Source organism: Peromyscus leucopus, chromosome 3 (assembly GCF_004664715.2).
Source record: "Peromyscus leucopus breed LL Stock chromosome 3, UCI_PerLeu_2.1, whole genome shotgun sequence".
Classification (NCBI taxonomy): Eukaryota; Metazoa; Chordata; class Mammalia; order Rodentia; family Cricetidae; genus Peromyscus; species Peromyscus leucopus.
Window position 1 is genome coordinate 112,667,301 of NC_051065.1, and position 15,382 is coordinate 112,682,682.

The window sequence follows — 15,382 nt, forward strand, 5'->3', positions numbered from 1 at the left end:
CAATTCAGATCAGAGTTTCCACATAGGAAACTTGTAAGTGAGGGGAAGACAAACACTCGTCTATGTCATGGACATCCCTATTCTGGAAGACTGAGGGGACAGTATTAGCAAGAGGGCCACAGTAAGGTTCATAACAGGAAGGATGAGATTTCTGAAAGAGGGGCTCATGACCATCCCAGCCGCTGTCCTCCTCAGCATTTCACATTGAGTCATGTTTCTCCACTGAGCATTTCTTTTCTCGAGGAAAGTTGTCATCTCAGAACATGGAATGAAAATGGCTTTTGCCTTCAGTGCTTGAGCAGAAGCCAGCTTGAAAACTCAGAGCACAGGGTAAGAGCGAGTGATGTTGCTGAACACCTGCCTTCCCAACAAATCCTGTCAGGTCCCAAAGATCTTCAGTCTCGCTTTCCGCGACTCCAGCAGCAGCGGAAGGTTTCAACCTGACACTGGCAGAATCAAAATAACATTAAACTAACAGCTAAGAAATATTACCAGACTTTCTTCTGGTTGCTGTTTTTTCCATTTTTTGTTTTGATGACTGATACTGTCTCCCGGTTTCTTCCTGAGATGCAGCCAGACCCGGGAAGAGCTTTCCCCCACCCTGGCACCAGTTTTTATGCGGTGTCCTTTTCTACTGGAATCATAGCAGAGAATGGAAAAATAGATCTTAATCGCTTAGCAAAATTGAATTTGGCTTCTCTAGATCATAACAATTAGAAATGCTCCATTGTGAGCATACTAGATTGTAATTAAGAAAAGCCAGCGTCACCACTGACACTCAAGTGTTCCAGGAAAATGCCTGATTTACATACAGCTGTGCCCATCCTGCATCTTCAGCATCTGCTGTGTTGAGAAGGACACTGTGATTACGTATGCAAAGTGGAGACGCACATAATAATAAGGACAGAAAGCCACTCTCAGGGTTGTCAATCAGCCAGCTGGATGTCTGAATTGTGGTATTAAAATATTCTGTCCTCAATCATATTCATTGTGCACATTCAGTGTTAAAGGAGGGGGTGATGGCAGTGTTCTGGCTTTGTACTTCATATGCCTAGATCCATTCATTCATTTTTGCAGTGAGTCCACAAGTGCTCCCTGAGTACATGGGTGTTACATAGGATTCTCTTTAGCAGTAAGACCTAGGATGCTATAGCAGCTTACACAATAGGAACTGATAATTCTTATGTAAAAAATCCATAGGTATCAGCCATCAACAGGAGTTTAGTAAGCTAAGTGCCCGTATTGAGCAATTTTATGAATTTCCCTTGAAGGTGCCTGCAGTTACAACTACCATCTCTACATTCAGTAGATATACCTAAAAAACCAGGAGTCTGAAGGTGGAAAACCAAGCCAGTAGTAAATGCCTTTTGGTGACAGGAAATGAGGACTTTTCCAGGGCACTCTCCCTAAAAGACCTTAGTTGCTTTTATACAGCAGAACTGCCCAGTCTCATCCACAAGGAAATTATTTTTGTGTCTAGATTCTGGGGTAAGAATTATAATGGGAGAAAGGGCTGGGAAATGGCTTTTCTGTAGCCAATTTACAGTTCTGGCCACAGTTTCAGTATGTCATCTGCTCTGTGTAGAACCTTAAACACACAGATGGAGACGTGCAATCCTAGCCTTCAGAAACATACAGCCTAGTGTGGAGATATATGGGGACAGAAACGCCTTAACTTTTCAAGCAGTAGGAAAAATACAATAAAAGCCTAAAAGAAGACTGAAGTTTGGTCAAAGGTAGGTTGAGAAAAGTCTTATAATGTTCGGGAACTTGAGACAATTAGTTATTTCTCTCTTGTGCAAATTCAGTGGTGGAATGGGTCAAATAACCAACTCACAATCAGTCAGTCTCACAAGGGAGCGGGGAAGGGAAAGAGGAACTCTAGAGGGTCTGGGCCCTGAGAAATTTGTTTCTCTTTTGTGCTCACACAGATGTGTGACTCAGACTTGTGTTCTTGAGTAAGCTAACAAGAAGACTAAAAATCTTCATAGGTATTTGCAGATTTTTCTAGAAAACTGAGGAACTAGCTGTGGAAAGGGAAGATGGGTAGATTTCCTGTGATGTCTGCAAGTGTTTCTCTATCTAACTTCTTCATCTCTGACTCTTTTCCCTTACTACATCACCATTGAAAGTAAGCATCTCACTTGAGATAGAAAGTCATGGAGTCTAGACTACATGGCCAATGACCAGAAATCCACGCAAGCTGTGAGAATAATGTGTGAAGAAAAGCAGAGGAATAGCAAGGTCTGGATAACACGATGTCACTCAGAGTTGCTCGTTTGAAAGGAAATTGTGTTTTCTAATCAGTTGGAATGGTGTTTAGGAAGCAGCACTTAAACCAGGATTTGAGCACGTACAGCAAACGTTGTGGAGTGGGGTTGCATCTGTGTGGGGTGGGTGTGTGTGTGTGTGTGTGTGTGTGTGTGTGTGTGTGTGTGTGTGTGCGTGCATACAGTGTGAGTATCAGGGCTGTTACAAAGGGGAAACCACTGAGCAAGTGGACAGTGTAAACAAACACTAATTGGTATTATGAACTTGCCACTTCAGAGTGGCTCGATTTTTCCACTTTAATTCAGAACATGAAATCTGAAACTTAATGTTCAAGCTCAACATTGGCAATTAAATGCAGCTATTAAAAACCATTGTGTCAGAGAGGAAAGCAGAATCTTCAGATGGGTTTAGTGCACAAGCTGCAAAGTTTTGACCTTTGAGTCAAATTCATTTTGTAATTTCTTAGGATCACCATGATCACAAAACAAGAACATCCTCCTCTGCCAGGAAAGGGACTGGCCAGTGTTCCGGGTGTCATTGGGACATGCCCTGCCATAATGTGCTTAATTCTTTAAAGTTTTTCGCCAGTGTATATTAATTAAACATAATGAGGAGTTTCCCTGTGAGATTTTTCAAGCATGTATGTAATGTGTTTCGATCACACACACACACACACACACACACACACACACACACACACACACACACACACATCACCTCATTTGCCCCCTCCTCCTTCTGTCAGCTAGTTACTCTTCTAGGTTTTGTTTTTTTTTTTTTTTTTTTTTTTTTTTTTTTGTTTTTTTTTTTGGTTTGTGGTTTGCTTTTAGGGATGTTGTTATTGGTTACCCAAATAATTTGCTTGGGATTGCTTTCAGAGTGTGCGTGGAGGTTAATTAGGGGATGAAGTTGATTAATTCCTGCATCGGTGCCTTCGGAGACAGAATTCTGTAACTGTAATGTCAGCACTGGATGGAAAGAAAATCTCCCAGGCCCAAAACTACAAGTTCTAAAATAACATCCCTAATTATGACCCAGTGTGTTCTTACCCTCCCAGTGTTGTGCTATTTGAGGCTCTTAATATTGGGGTTTGTTTTATTTTCCTTTTAAACACTTTTGATTCCTTTACACAGGCTTCTTCTTAGCCTGATACAAGTCCTGATCCCTTCAAAATGCCCCAAGAAAACCAAACTGTAGTTTGTGAGGACCCTTGTTTGAGGTTTGCTTGGAGGATTCTTGACGTTTCTATAAGCAATTCTTTTCTAACTCATCACTTTTATACCATCATCAGATTTTTGCTATATAGCCACACTCTTTTTATTATTCGTTGCTTTATCTATTTCTTTGTTTTTACTTAGACATGCTCATTTTAGAACTGTTTTTGCTGACGACCTAGTTCATCTGGGGCTGTAATATATCCCATTTCGCTGATTTTTCTAGGAGGGCCCAACCTGGGCTAGCTACTCTCTGCTCGTGTGACCCTTTGATAGCCCGTCACTTTTAATCCTCTCCCCATGTGATATTTGCTAATCTGCTATTGAGCAAGCAAGTCACATGGCCAAAGCCAGGTAGAAGAGCTGAGGAAACAGACTACTTCTTGAAGTTACTTTGTGAAGACCTGAGCACAGATGGCAAAGAAGATTTTGGCTGTTTTCATTATTCAAAAATGGAAAATTAGTGTCATATGACATAAGAAGAGGGCGACTTTTCAAAATCTATCACCATTACAAAACCACTATTGTTAGTAAATTGAGTTTGAAAAGCAGAAAGTGCAGAAGCCCCACAGCTCTCCTGCCTCCCAGGGTTCTCTGCCCTTACAGTAGGAGGTGCCATTCTAGTTTCTAGTTTTGATTGTGGAACTTTGATAAATGAAAAAACATTATGTCTGCCTTCCAACTTAGCTAACTTAACACTTGAGCAGTGGCTGCTCTTCCAGAGGACTTGAGTTCTAGTCACAGCACCTGCATGACAGCTCACAACCATGTATAACTCCAGTCCCAGGGAATCTGTCACCTTCTTCTGGTCTCCACCATGCACATAGTGCACAGACATACATGCAGGCAAAATACCCATACATATAATATCATTTTTAAACAAATTATTTTAAAAAATAAATATTTGTGCTAGTTGAATCAAACTGTGTAGAGGAAAATGAAATCATCACTTGTGATTTTCTACTTCTCAAGGGGTTGATGGCAGAAGATATTTCATTCTGAACAGATAATGGGAACTTCTTCAAAGTGGCAGAAATAAGTAATCAGAGAATTATGTTGATATTTCACACAAATTAAATTACATCTGACTGCTCTATGATCCTTGGTTAAACATTTCATCCTCACATGAAAGTCACATTATTTATTCTGAAGTTAAATCCATTGCCACAAACCCAAAGGCATTGGTCTCCCTAGAGACACCAGGACCAGAGCAATGTTAAAGCATGTTGCTCTCTTGTTTTGTAAAAACATCTGAATTAATGCATTCACATGTGTCTATGAGAAAGGCGTGTGTGACACTGAGACCCGCCTACTTTGATTCAACTTCACTCTCCCAAGATTCCATCCTCGGTTGTAATTCACTCAGCCACCCATGACATCGTAATGAAATCAGAGAGCAGTATGTCTTGTTCAATTCTCCAGGATTTGGCTGCGCAGGCAGTAGGTGAGCTTGGGGTTAGAGACACTTCTGCCCTCGTTGGTATCAATTTTTATAGATTTGAAGTGGCCTGAGAGGTTTTGCTCACCCTGTTCTTTCTTCCTTGTCTAAAGTCTTGTCAATGCCAGGAACATCTCCCTGGGAGTTTGAACTTTCCTTTAATCTAATCCATTTAGAAAATGACTTACAATTTATTGAATAAAGTGGAGAAAATTGATACCTTTTCATTAGGCTGACAAAGTCTTTTTCACTGCTGGCATCTGAAATGTGTTTTCTATTTAAATTTTATTTATATCAATCTTCTCTAGTGGGAGTGAGATTAAAATGAAAGACCTTACAATCAGTGTGCCACTTTCCCATTACTGCCAACATCATGAGTGCTGGGTTTGCAAATGAACTTGATGCCAGGAATTTTCTGGGCATGATTTAGTATTCCGGATCAGTTGCAAAGTGAAATAAAGCAAAAGTGATATTTTAATATATCAATAACCATAAAAGTGATTACTTTGCATATGAAAAGAAGAAAGCATACTTAACTGACATTATTTGATTATAGTAAATCTGTAGCAATTCTAGCAAAAACCATATTAGTAAGCCTAATACCTTTGCAAAATACTTTTTTTTTTTAAATTGAGAAAATACTTGTATACCAATATAGTCCTCCAAGGAGCCATTTCTAAAGTTGTAAGAAAACATAGCCAAGTGGAAAAGTGTGCCTCCACCATACAAGATTACGGGTGATGCTCCTCTCTATTGATATTTATCTCTATGTTCAGAATGTTAGAAAATAGTTACATATTGGCTTTAGAATCAGAGGAGAAGAGTGCCAAGTTTGTTATAGTGAACATGGAAGAATTTTTGGAAACATTTATGCCTCGACAAAACAAACAACTTCTGTGGTCTGTGAACTTCAAAGATACTTTTAATGTCTTAACCGTGGAATATTAAATTTTGAGATTTGGGATATATGAAATATGAAATTTACTTAATAGTCAGGGATCCTTGTGTTCCTCTTGTAACTGATTAAAAATCATATACTAGGACTGTGGAGATGGCTCAGCGGGTAATGCATTTGCTGTACAAGCATGAAGAGCAAAGTTTGAATCTCTAGTACGCACATAAATGCCAGACAGGCACCCGAATGTAATCCTAGTCCTCTGGAGGCAGAGATGGGTGATGCCCAGAGCCATCTGGCTTGCTAGGCTAATGAAATCAGTGAACCCCAAGTTCAGAGAGAGAGCCCACCTCAGTAAATGAAACAGAGAAAGGTTAAGGAAGACACTCAGTGTCTGTCAACCTCTGGCCTCCACGGGCAAACACACACATGTATGCTTGTACACGTATAAACACATGCACACACAAAATTGAACCTACACTGTTGTGAAAGTACATTTAGCTGAACCTACTTCTAAAGAAAGCACTCACCCAAAGAAAGCAGGACAGTGTTAGGATCTTTACTGGACTCATGAATAGAGTTATCCTGGAGTGAAATTTCAGAGTAAGCCTGGACTCAGTGTCCAGCTTAAGAAGGAAAAACTTATTGGTGACAAGAGTTTGCAGTTCTCCCTTCAGTAGCAGAAGTTGGAATATTCTGTCTCCGGAACAGATTATGCTTTTGAAAGCAGTAAATGTGCCCCAGCAACTGGTAAGATAGCTCAGAACAGCCAGTGACAAGAAGAAAGGACTCTGTGGTTTTCTTCTACCTTCTCATCCATGCAAAGCTACCCCTTTCTCTTCTAAAATATATGCTTGTGTGTTCTACTATGAAATTTTCTTAATGATGAAATAATTTTATCAATGAGAAATACTCTTGCTGCTACCATCCTACTTATCTAAATTAGATCCACTTATCATGCTCCTGAAAGTATATTGTATCTTTACGCAGCACAGTTTGGCTCCCAATATTATCTATTCTTTACACCCCATGTAGCTCCTATAAGAAGTGGCTGAAAGTTGGAAACTGTGCCTTTTTATTTTATGTCTAGGACAAAAGTCAATAAATAGTTTTTGAATGCATAAGGTATAATACTTTTCTCCAAATACTTTCAGGGAACAATATCACCCAGAGACATTATATCAGTCTTTGTGATTTTGTCCTACTTATTTTACATTCTTCACCTTCACCGACACCTTTCTGAAAGTAAATTACCTCTGGAAATATCTGAAAAGTGCTAGAAAAAAAAATTTCAGGAAGAATATAATGATAGCCAAACCTATCCTCACCCATTCATTCCATGGATGTTATGGAATATTAATATTAACATATGTGTTATAATTTGCATGTTATATTATAGATATAATAATGTATGTATCTTAGAACTCATATAAACTTCCACTGGAGATCAAGCATTAACTCATGGGTAAATTCATACACAGTACATAATGAACACACATATAAAGAATAACTTCCATCTGATGAATATATTGTTTATTATGAATTATACTAAGTAATTTATTTCATTTAAAATTCACAATAACCAGTGAGGAACCTGAGTCTTGAATCAAGCCATGTTTGAAATTCATGTTGCTAATGAATGGTGGAGTTAAGACTGAAACTTGAGGCTTGGTATCACAGACATATCATTCAGCACATACCATGGAACTTGACAATACATAATGCCTCTAGGCTAGATCATATCCTTAAATATGTGATCATGGGAAGAGGGGATCTGGATAAATTGCAGGGGTGGGTATTCAGAGCTTTGATTTTCTGTTTGCTTTGATAAAGACAGTGACATACACAGAGTTACTACACGTCCCTTAGGGGGGAAAACACTGCAACTGTGTTCCAACAACCACAAAAAGGCAGCCTGGAAAGCTGTCCCATCCCTGTGGAGTTGTAGCTGTTCCTTTCATTGCATGAGAGGCTGGGTAAAAATGAGAGTAGAAACCTGTCTTGATTGATGTACTTACAATCTTCTAGGGACATGAATGTGATCACATGTTCCACCACTTAATTTAGGCTCAGACTCTCATAAGCCATAAATACAAGCTTGGAGTTTATAATACTGAAGAACAGTGGTTTACTTGCTAACTTGTGACATACTGCTCTTCTGCCTGGGGTGATTTTATTCTTTAGAGTTCTAAAAATGATGACACCAGTGGAAATGACAGCTAAAATTTATTGAGTATTTACTAAATGCCACCGTCTGCCTCATGTTTCAGAGCCCATTGTTTTGGGGCGCTTTTTTTCCTCTTTCTGTTTCAGATTTTATCCATTCATTTGTTAGTTGATAACCTTCCATCAGCTATTCATACCCCTCAAATAGGGAAGTGTAAGATTTCTCCTGGATGCATTTTATTTTATTTTTGAGATTATAATATAATTACATCACTTTGCCATTTTTGCCCACCATCCAAGCCCTCCCATGTAGCACCCTTACTTTCTTTCAAATTAATTGTCTCTTTTTCTTTAATTGTTTTGACACACACATGCACACACACACACACACACACACACACACACACACACACACAAATTATATTGCTCCTAAATATGTAAATCCAACCTGCTCAATCCAGATACTGTTGCTTGTATGTATAAAACCAAATGGTTAGCCCTGAAAACATATGCCTTATTTTGAAGTGTGACACTTAGAACTAAGAGGTGGGTGCATTGTTCCACTGTGCACTGCCATGAGAGGGGCAGCTAAGGTGTTGGAGTTCCTGACCACACTGTTTTCTCCAGTGCCTCTGACACTGTTACCTCTGCACTTCTTAGGTGTTCTACTGCAGGAACCCTACATCAAGCCTTTGCGTTAGTTAGGCAAAATGGCAGTGCCTGCTTTCCTGGATACTTGAAAGGCTGAGGTAGGGAAGCAGCAACTTCAAGAAGGCCCTGTCAGACAGGGACCAACATAGAAAACCACAACCAATCGAAATGCAGAGGTGTGGAGCTCAACTAAAGTGAATACATCTATAAAACTCTTCCACACCTAAGGTTCAGGGAACGTTCTGAAACAGAGCACAGAAAGATTGGAAGGATCAGAGACTCAGGGACTTTGGCATGAGATTTTGGTGCCTACTAACATCAGAAGCAACACCCATAAAGTCTCACCCACATGGCTGTCCAAACTGGGGCTGAACAAAGGCAAGAGCAATGGACATGCTAAAATAGATGGGGGAAAAGCCACGAGGCCACAACCCTATGCAAAGGACTACAGGCACCGAGGAAATCTGGGAGCAGGAGAGGCGGTCTTCCCCAGGCAAGAGAAGCGATGGCACGCCAATTGGTTGTCCAGTGCCAAGTGGTCTGCCCTGAATAAAACAGTTAATATTATACATAGGAATATACATATGCAGGCAATAACAACTAACAGCGGTCAGGAGTTTGAAGGAGACTGGGGAGAAGTATACTAGAGGGTTTGGAAGGAGGAAAGAGAAGGTAGAACTGTAACTATATCATAATCTCAAAAATTAGAAAAAAAATATCTTTTATACAAATATTTGAAAAAACAATGGCAACAGCAAAACCTTGAAGGTCTGTCTTAGGGCAGTGACACATCACTGGCGCGTCTGCTCCTTCTTGGTCTTTTCTTCCTTTTTTCACACCGCTGCCCAGTTCAACTTCCTCAAGCACCCTATACTCGAGTCTCACTTTTGCTTGTGGAATCTAGGTTCTAGAATCTTCAGTGACTCACCCCATTCAAGAAAAGTAACAAACAAAGGGCTAGCTTCCTGCTCTGAAGAACTTCCAGAGTATATTAACGTTTTCCTATTTCCACGCCCCACCCCCCACCCCGCCCCATGCCAGCCTGCTCGTTCAGCATAGTAATGTACTTGCTCTCAGAAGATCACTGTGCCCATTTATTCGTGCCGAACACCAGTGTCTCCAAGAAGAAACCAGATCGAGACTGAAGCTGTAGGGCGGGCCTCTGTTGTGTTCTTTATCACTCGCAGTATACTGATGGTGCGTCGATAAACGTTTCTTAAGAGTCAACTGCCGTCGGCTGAGATGATAAAAGGGGGGTTTCTGTTCTTGTTCGATTTGACCCTCATGTGCTATATTTATTAAACTTAGCACCGATTAATATCTCACTGTATCCCCTCATCAATGACAATAGTGATAACAGGAGCAGCATTGGAAAAGGATGTGCGCCCATCTAGATTCTCACTGAAGGGCGGATTGATTCTCCTCTTACAGTTATCTTTTTGGCTCCGCGGCAGTATGATCTGGTATAAGGGAGAAATCCAGGACTCGTGATTAAAGGGGCTTTAGTGATTTTTTTAAGAAGCTCTCCAGGAGACACGAACATCCTTAAAAGAGCTGAAGATCTGATATTTCCTGCATGTGACACATTCACAGAGCAAATCCCAGAACCTGGGTTAAAAGGGACCTTAAAGGCCCCCTTTCATAATCACTACAGATAAGAGGAAGTCGTTTTTGTGCATGGTGTTTAATTAACTCGGTTTTTCTAAGGCATGAAAAGCCCTTGTCACAGTAACATATCTGCCACACAGCATCCCTCACTTCCAAAATTGTTCCCTGGTGGGGATTTCTGTTACAATGTTGTAACTAATGGAATCGAGCAGAGAGCATCTCAGACCTGAGAAGCAGCGAGTATGCCAAAACTAATTCCATCAGACACTGAATGCTTTTTCTTTTCTGTATGTGCTTGTTTGACATGAAATTATTTTCAGCAGTAATATAGCAGGGAAAATTCATTCACTCAGCAATCAATAATTGTTTTAAGTTCTCCAAATTCTGAACACAAAACTATAAAAAGGTGAGCTCTGCAAGGATTGTGTTTAAGCTGGCCTGGAGCCATTCTTACCTCTGTAAACCTGGGAAAGCTAACCACTAGGGTTTCATAGTAACCACTGTGAGGATGATGTAATACACTTTAAGTTCCTAGTACACGGTCCAGGAGTGGTGACATACCACTGTAATGTTAAACCTCAGAGGCGGAAGCAGGGGGATCCTAAGTGTGGGCCAACCTGGACTACATAATAAAGATCCTCAAGATAAAAAAAAAAGTAATATAGAAACACATGACTGACATACCAGGTATCAGTATCATTAACTACTATAGCTTGAGACAATTAAGCATCATTCAGATGTAGAATCTAGATTTTTAAATATTTATTTTAAAATATATATATACATATATTAGTATGAAGAATGAAAGTAGACTATGTTGGAGGGGGTCTAAAGAGAAGGTATGGGGGAAACAAAGAGGTAATAAAACAAACATGTTTCATTCATGAGTAGAATATAGTTGTGTGTGTGTGTGTGTGTGTGTGTGTGTGTGTGAGAGAGAGAGAGAGAGAGAGAGAGAGAGAGAGAGAGAGAAATAGAAAGGTGACTTTGGGGGTAGAGAAAATTGATGAGTGGGAAGAAGAAAAGAAAGGGGAGGGAAAGGTACCAGGTATGGATACGAGGGCAGTAGATATACAAATGTGTTTATGTGTGTGAAAATATCAAAATGAAAGCCATAATTATTATAACTAAAATTTTTTAAATGGCTGAAGGGGTTGGAGAACTAGATGAGCAGTTAAGAGCATTTGTTGCTCTTGCAGATGACCTGAGTTTGTTTCCCAGTGTTCACATAGCAGCTCACAGTTGGCTACTCCAGTTCTGTAGGATCCTACACCCCTCCAGCTTCAAGGGGTACTGCTCACCTGGCATGCACAGCATATATGCAGGCAAAGTATTTACACCTAAAATAAAATAAATAATATAAAAAGATGAAGAAGATGATGAAGAGAAGGAGGAGAAGACGAAGATGACGAAGAAGAAGAAGAAGAAGAAGAAGAAGAAGAAGAAGAAGAAGAAGAAGAAGAAGAAGAAGAAGAAAGAGGAAGAAAAAAGAAGGGGAAAATGGGGGACTAGAGAGATGGATCAGTGGTTACAAGTGCTCCCTGACCTGATGACCCACGTTCAGTTTCTAAAACCCACACGGCAGCTTACAGTCATATGCAACTCTAATTTTGGGGGACCTAACACCCTCTTCTAGCTGCTGTGGGCACCAACCACCTATGTGATCCATATATATACATGCAGGCAAAACACATGCACATAAAAATAAATAAATAAATATTTGCATAGTAAATAAATAGAAGTTAAGAAAAGAAAAGCATTTCAAATTTAAAAATTTCCAGTTTGGAAAAAAAAACAGTTTTACATATACTAATAAGAATTTTTAGAAGTGTGGGGGGTCCTTTTCTCCCTCACTCACACCTCCTTATGGCAGATGAGGGGCAGGGGCAGATCAGTTAAGAGACAATTAAGAAATAAAATTTGAATACATTTCAGGAAATTTACCGAAGTTTTTAGAATATTACTAAATGTATACAAGGATTTCTATGTTACTTCATAAATATGTACCAAGCAGGAAAAATAATTTTTATATTTATATTTTTATTGTAATTTTACCTCCAATTTTTAAATACCATATAAACAGCTAAATTGCATTGATACAAGCTTATTTTAAGAAGTTTAACAGATTCTAACTGTTCCCATAGTTTGAAGGCTTAAAATAACTTCCAGTTTGTGTAAAGATAAAGGGTAGTTTGAAATTCTCTTTGTGAATCATATAAAAGATATTGCAGGAAATACGAGTGTATGAAAAGGGTCAGAATTAGGGACTGCAGCTTGACCTAGGATGAGAAGTGTGTATGAAGATGCCCACATGATAGGATGGTCCATCAAACAAAGCAGTGATGGATGATGAACCAGACTTAGAGAGGAAAGGTGGATCAGCAGTTTCATTCTGAAAAGGAAGCCACAAGATGAATGTTTCACTATTATAAGCACATCTGGGGACATTTCCATCCTTATAGAGCCTTTCCCATAATAGCCAGCAGCTCTTTAAAGCTTTACATTAATGGTACTTCATGAGATTAAAGATTATTTTCTGTCTGTCTGTCTATACATTTACTTAGAAGACACCAGTGCCCCCAGAGAAAGGGAAACTGCTTTGGTAGTAGCTTGTAGCAAAGTAGGTCAGCTCAAAGAGGCCAGAGAGCTGCCTGAAGGAAGGGAGAAAGCACAGGGCATTAGATGCAGGCACACATGCTACAGGCTGACCTCTCTGCCAGGTATTCCTTATTACTATGCCTTCATGAGAAAAAAAAATGTGACAACATGCTCAGTGAAAGGATTGTTGAGAAAGCAGCCTTCTCCTCAGAGCAAGGTCAGAGAGTGTCTGGTCACAGTGATTTCAATTTAGGCCCTGGTATGGAAATATGGGGTGGTCTTTAAAAGAGAAAGATCGGTTTTGGCAATAAATGTGAATAAATTGTTTGTGGTTAAACATTGGCTGAAGGAACCACATATTACATACAGGTTTTCACTAAATACCAGCAAACCCTTATTTTTAATCTCACGTTTACGGAAGTTTTATCATTTATTTTTGTTCCCTCTCAACATGACACTGTTTTTCTTTGTTGTAGAAACTTTGGATTCTCTTACTTAACACTATTATCTATTTATTAGCATGGGTAAGCTCTGTTATATGTGACATAAAAACCTCACCCTTCTCCATGTCTGTTGTAGAGAACTGATATTAACGAGGAAAATAACTAGACATTCACGTCATCATGCTGAACCATGTGGAAGATTTTTGTCTGTCTGTATTACCATCATGCTATCCTGTATATAGATAGAAGGTTTAATGAACTTTGACCTCTGATTCCTTCTTAGCATGTCTGATGTAGGCATCATATTTGCATTGGTCTGTTCCACATGAAATAAAATCATGAAATGTGGCAAAATTGCCCCTGAAAATGTTCTTAAATTCATTTTATTAAAGGAGCAGATGCGATTTTGTCTATATAACCCTGTCCAGTGATTTAATTCAAAGCAACGTGGAAGTAACACGTTGAAATCTAAGGGAGGGAAAGAGTGAACTAAAGGAAGTGTGAAATGAGGCTGGAGACATAGCTCAGCAGTTAGGAGCACTGCCACTCTTCAGAGGACTGGGGTTGGTCCTTACAACTATCTGTAACTCTAGTTCCAGAAGATCTGATGCCCTCTTATGGCCTCTTTGTGTACTGCATGCCTGCATGCATGTGCTGTACGGACAAGCATCCATACACACTAAATAAAAAAAAATAAATCTTTTAATTTAAAAAAGTGTGGAAGAAAGAAGGTCTCAATGCAAGTGGATGTTTGGGTGTGTATACCGCATAATTTTAAGATAGAAATCTAATCCCTGTAGTTAACAAAGGAAGCCTGGAGAATTTTAACGTGTTCCTACTTCCCTATATGTTAGTATTCATCTTGTGAGACACATACAAATATTGTTTGGTTTCTTTATCATTATGATTTAAAATCATGGTAGACATACCTTTGGGGTTGGGAGGTGAGACAGATGGGTAGCTGAAGGCCCAGTATAACATTAGAATAACAAAAAAAAAACAAACAAAAAAAAAAAAAAAAAAAAATCATGGCCACCATTTTGAGTGTGTGTGTTTGTTATTACTGTTGTTTGGGGGATTTACTTATTTTTATTTTATGAACATACATGATGGTCTGCATGTATGTGTGTATACTGTGCACATGACTGGTGCCCTTGAAGCAAGAAGAGAACATTGCATCCCCTAGAGCTGCAGTTATAGACTCCAGTTGTGAGCCACCATGTGAGTGCTCGGAACTGAACTCCAGGTTTTCTGCAAGAGCAGGGAATGCTCTCAACCACTGAGCCCTCTCTCCGGGCCTTTATTTGGAGACCGTTGACTGGAACAAACCCAGGTGGATTTGTGAAGAACTAACACAGTGATAAGCCACAGAGATAACAGACACTTGTTTTTCACTATTTTATAAAGTCTTGTTATCAAAAAATGTGATATGTGTGTGTGTGTGTTCATAAATATCCCCTCCCAGTGTCTTAATACGACCATCCTAAATATAAGCCCAGAAAGACAGTTTCATCTGAGGTTTGGCTTGTATAGTTCTTCCACAGCTCATCAAACACATGAAAGGGACAACACACCCCGAACCAGCTGTACCTTTGACTGCAAAGGAGCCAACCTGTCTTTATCATTACTCTTGATTTGTACTTTACAGCTCTGCTTCTGTGCTTTCAGTTCACTTTTTTTTTTTTCTCTTTTGCTGGGGCTTTGAAATTCTCCAAGGCCCTAGGCTAATGGATAAACCTAATGCTGGGTGGATAAACTGGCGTTTCTGAAAAGAATACGTTAGTCATTCTAAAGAATACTCACCTCTTTGTCCCCTTAACTGGCAAGAAATAGCACAGGGTGCCTGACCTACAAAAAGTAGTGAGTGAAAATCCCTCAAAATCCGAGAGTAAGTCTCTCTTCAGACCAGGAAGAGCTACATTGCAAGACCCTGTCTCAGACACAGCGACACAAAGCAAAAATGTTCTCATTCCTCATCTTTTTGAATAAGCGGTGAATCTGGACAGGATGATGACATCATTATATTTTCATTATTGTGTATTAAACTTGTTTCCTTGATATGCCTTTCCTATCCAGTCTTAGAAGATGGAAGTAGACC

The 15,382-nt window shown here is 39.5% G+C and overlaps 1 protein-coding gene across 3 annotated transcripts in view; it reads left to right on the plus strand.

The window, feature by feature from the left end:
- Nucleotides 1–15,382, plus strand: part of Tafa1 (TAFA chemokine like family member 1) — a 517,733-nt gene that overhangs the window by 495,273 nt on the left and 7,078 nt on the right. The gene's annotated exons all lie outside the window — the stretch shown is intronic.